We start from the raw sequence: 5,258 nt of genomic DNA, 5'->3' as shown, positions 1-5,258 counted from the left end.
GGAGGGGTGAGGTGTGGTCAATTTGCATGTTTCTCTTTTATTAGATTAGATCAGTCAAAAATAAACATCTACACAACAATTTTTGGTCTTTAAAAAGATTATGAAAATTGGGCCAAACTAGATTTGAGCCCAACTCAAAACTTGGCACTTGTTTGTTACCTATATTAATTACCACAAACTTTTTTTCTAAGTACCTGCCATACTTACTTTTCTTTTCCTTTTTATTGAATTTATTGGTGTAACACTGGTTAACAAAATTATACCGGTTTCTGGCACACAATTCCATAACACATCATCTTTACACTGTATTGTGTATTCACCACCTCAAGTCAAGTCTCCTTCCATCACCATTTATCCCTTTTTATCCTTATGCACCTCCCCCTACCCACCCCTCTCCCTGGAATCAACAAACTGTCAATTAATATTTTGCTTATTTTTTGGTTTGCTCAATAGCTTCACCCCTCTCCCAGCCTCCCAACCCACCTCCTAACAGATGACAGCTTGCTTTCCATCTATAACTGTTGCTATTTTGCTTGTTAGTTCATTTTGTTCATTATAGTCCACATATGAGTGAAATCATATGGTACTTGTATTTTTTTGACTAGCTTATTTCACTTAGCATAATGCTTTCTAGGTCCATCATCTTATCCCAATGAGTAATATTTCCTTATTTTTGCCTTGGCCAGGTGGCCCAATTGTTTGTAGCATCATCTCATACAACAAAAGGTTGCGGAATTGATTCCCTGTCAGGAAGTGTAGAGAAGGCAACCTATTGATGTTGCACTTGCATCAATGTCTCTCTCCTCTCTCCCTTCCTCTCTCTAAAATCAATTTTTAAAAAAATTTGGGTGAGAATAAAAAAATTCCTTATTTTTTATGGTTGAGTAGTATTCCATTGTGTATATGTACCACTGCTTTTTTATCCACTTATCCACTGATGGGCACTTGGGTTGCTTCCAAATCTTGGAAATTCTATATGATAAAAGCTTAATATGCAAATTGTCCCCTCGGGCAGTCATTGGACTGGGAGACTGGGAGTTTGACCACTCGCTATGACGTGCACTGACCACCATGGGGCAGTGTGGAACATGGGTGTCAGTGATGTGGCGCTAGCAGCAGGAGGCAGTGGAGGCTTGCCAGCCCCAATGCGCCCTGACGAGAGCAGGACTGCGGCAGGATGGTGGAGCAGGTGAGCAGGCAGCGCCAGGCTAAGGCGGGTGCAAGTGTGGGGCCCGATTGCCCCGCAGATGGTGACCAGTGGCAGCTGTGGGGTGGCAGGCCTGCCACCCGGCTCCCAGGCACTGAGGGAGAAAGGGCAAATAGCAATGTTAAAATATTTCTTCTAATTATTTTCCTTTCAATGTGCACGTATCCTTGCACTGGGCCACTAGTTGTAAATAATCCTGCAATGGACATAGGGGTGCATATATTCTTTCAAAGTAATGTTTTGGGTTTCTTTGGATAAATCCCCAGAAGTGAAATCACTGGGTCATAAGGCTGTTTCATTTCTAAATTTCTGAGGTAACTCCATACACTATTCACAGTGTCTATACCAATGTGCTTTCCCACCAATAGAGTGTGAGGGTTCCCTTTACTCTGCATTCTCCCCAACACTTTTTGTTTGTTGATTTATTAATGACTAGAGGCCTGATGCACAAAATTTGTGCAAGTGTAGGCCTTCGCAGCCATGGCGACTGCCTCGATCCCTCCCTCCCTCCCAGCCGCAGTGGCTGCCTCAATTCCTCCCTCACAGCTGCCACAGCAGTTGCCCTGATCCTGCAGCTGGCTGCAGTCCCTCATCTGGAAGGTTGTCTGCAAGGTCATCTGGAAGGACATCTGGACGATTTGCATATTACGCTTTTATTATTATAGATAGCCACTCTGACAGGTTTGAAGTGATATCTTACTCTGGTTTTGATTTGCATTTGTCTGATGATTTGTGATGTTGAATATCTTTTCATATGCATGTGGCCATCTGTATGTCCTCTTTGGAGAAGTCTTTTGCACAATCTTTGACATCTCTGTTTCCTTAAATAGAATATTTTGACTTATATTAGTGTGTTTGTGCAGTCATTTTGTACATCATGAAATGCTGTGTAGATATATGTTGCAATTTGAATGTCCATACCTTTCCTAGATGTTATGATCATCTTCTATAAATAGTGAAATTCACACTTAAATATATTTTAATAGCACTGACTTGGTCTTAGTTTGCTTATGTAGAGCTTTACTCAATTGATAAGCAAATAAGGAAATTAAAATACTATTTTTTCTTTCACATGTGCCATAATGATAGATTGAGAGGGAGAGGTATTTAACTTTAAAAATACTGTCACAATACATGTCTCTAAAGTGAGATATTAGGATCATTAGGAAATTAAAGAGTAAAATAAGTTTTCATCTTTCTAGTAAAGGTCAAACCACTTATGGCATTGAGAGAGTCATGGAAGTGAGTGAGTGTGCTAAAGGTCAAGGATCCTTGGTTTTTAGTGTTTGCTAAAGACTAATAAACTGTGTTATTTTGAAAGTGAACCATTTACTAACTTCAAGCTTCAGTTACCTCATCTGTACAACAAGGCTACAATCAAAATCAGGTTTTTTAAAACTTTTATCCTTTGAAACTCAGGAGTCTGTAGCATAACTTAGGGGCCTCTGAGAGAAGTAACTAAAGTATCATGAGCAAAGACCTAGGTCTTCTACACATTTCAATAGCATAAGTTTTCTATTTTGAGATTCACCATATTATTTCATTTGAAATAAAAAGTTGGAGCATGGTAATGCTGTTTAGAAACCTCATGGATTAAAAGAATTAACATTATTAAAATGTCCATTCTACCCAGAGCAATTTATACATTCAATGCAATTTCTATTAAAATACCAGTAGCAAAAAAACAAACAAACAAAAAACAAACAAACAAACAGTAGCTTATTTCACAAATCACAAATAAATATTCCAAGAATTCATATGGAACCAAAAAAGATCCTAAATAGCCACAGCAATCTTGATAATGAAGAAAAAAGTGGTATGTATTACACTACCTAGTATCAAGCTATAGTTCAAGTAAATAGTAATCAAAACAGCATATACTGCCATAAAAACAGACATATAGATCAATGGAACAGAATAGAGAGCCCAGAAATAAACCTACTCCTTCATGGTAAATTCAATTCATATTTGACAAAGAAGGCAAAAACATAAAATGCGGTAAAGAGAGACTATTCAATAAATGTTGTTGGGAAAATGAGACAGATACATGCAAAATGAAACTAGATCACCAACTTACACATACACAAGAATAAACTCAAAATGAATAAAAGACTTGTAAGTGGTGAAACCATAAAAATCCTAGAAGAAACCATAGGCAGCAAAATCTCAGATATCGCTCATAGCAATGTGTTTACTGATACATTTTCTAGGACAATGGAAACTGAGGAGAAAAACAAATGGGACTACATAAAACTAAAAAGCTTCTGCACATCAAAAGAAACCACCAACAAAATGAAAAGGGAGCCCACTGTATGGGAGAATATATTTGGCAATGATACATCTGAGAAGGGGTTAATTTTCAAACTATATAGGGAACTCGTACAACTTAACAAAAGGAAGACAAACAATCCAATTAAAAAATGGGCAAAAGACCTAAATAGACACTCTCCAAAGTGGGCATACAGATGGCCAAGAGATACACGAAAAAATGCTCAAAGTCACTGATCCTTTAGAGATGAAAATTAAAACAACAATGAGGTATCACCTCATACCTGTCCAAATGGCTCCCATCCACAAATCAATAAATTACAAATGCTGGTGAAGATGTGGAGAAAAGGGAAACCTAGTACATGGCTGGTGGGAAAGCAGACTGGTATGGAAAACATTATGGAATTTCCTCAAAAAATTAAAAATGGAACTCCCATTTGACCCGTGATTCCACTTCTAGGGATACATCCTAAGAAACCCGAAACACTCATCAGAAAAAAATGTATGCACCCCTATGTTCATAGTAATTTAAAATAGCTAAGATTTGGAAATAGTCCAAGTGCCCTCAGTGGATGAGTGGATTAAAAATCTATTTACACAATGGAATACTAAGCGGCAGTAAAAAAAGAAGGAACTCTTACCATTTGCAACAGCATGGAAGGATCTGCAGAATATTATGCTGAGCGAAATAAGCCAGTCAGAGAAAGATAAGTATCACATGATCTCCTTCATATGTAGAATATAATGAACAAAATAAGCTAATGAATAAAATAGACCCTAGAACCACAGAACAGAGTGATGATTTTCAGAGGGAATGTAGGGAGGGGGGTAATAGTGGGGGGGAGTTGGCAGTGGAGACCTTAACCAGGGAACTCATATGCATATATGCATAGCCCATGGACACAGAAATAGGGAAGGCTTGGGAGGGGCAGGTGCAGGGAGCGGGGAGTCAATAGGAAAACAACAACAACAAAAAAGGGGACATGTATAATACTTTCAACCAGGGCTAAGTGCCTATGTATCTTCCCTTGACCAGGAATCAAACCAGTGACCCTTTAGTGTGCAGGCTAATGCTCTACCACTGAGCGACACCAGCCAGGGCAATATGTCATATTTTGAAGTCGCTACTAAAAAAATAGTCTTTTCTCATAAGTACCCAGAAGTGGAATTGCTGGGTCTTCTCTCTATATCTTTCTTCCAGATTATTTGTTTAAATTATTTACTTATTGCCCTAACCAGTTTGGCTCAGTGGATAGAGCGTCGGCCTGTGGACTGAAGGGTCCCAGGTTCGATTCCGGTCAAGGGCATGTACCTTGGTTGCAGGAACATCCCCAGTAGTGGGTATGCAGAAGGCAGTTGATCAATGCTTCTCTTTCATCGATGTTTCTAACTCTCTATCCCTCTCCCTTCCTCTCTGTAAAAAATCAATAAAAATATATTAAAAATATATTAAAACCCCTTACTATTGATATTTTGTACTATTTAGAAATCACTGGAATAGAGGATATACAGCGATGCAATGAACAATTCAATAAGAAATTCTGACTTAGTTCATTGCCTAGATTTTTTTTTTAGTTACTTGTAAAGACCCATTAGAAAACATTTCAAGAATATCTAGGAGAATTAATGAGAGCATCTTCTAGGGCAGAGACACTGAAAAAGAAAAGAGCGAGGTAGAGTGACCCTCCACTGATGAAACAGGTTCTTTTTTTTAATAATTTTTATTTCTTAAAGTATTGAAAAGAGTATTACATATGTCTCCTTCCCCCGCCCCCTTGACATT

The sequence above is a fragment of the Myotis brandtii genome, unplaced genomic scaffold (genome assembly GCF_000412655.1).
Source record: "Myotis brandtii unplaced genomic scaffold, ASM41265v1 scaffold529, whole genome shotgun sequence".
In the NCBI taxonomy this organism is placed as follows: Eukaryota; Metazoa; Chordata; class Mammalia; order Chiroptera; family Vespertilionidae; genus Myotis; species Myotis brandtii.
Note: the sequence above shows the minus strand (reverse complement) of the source record.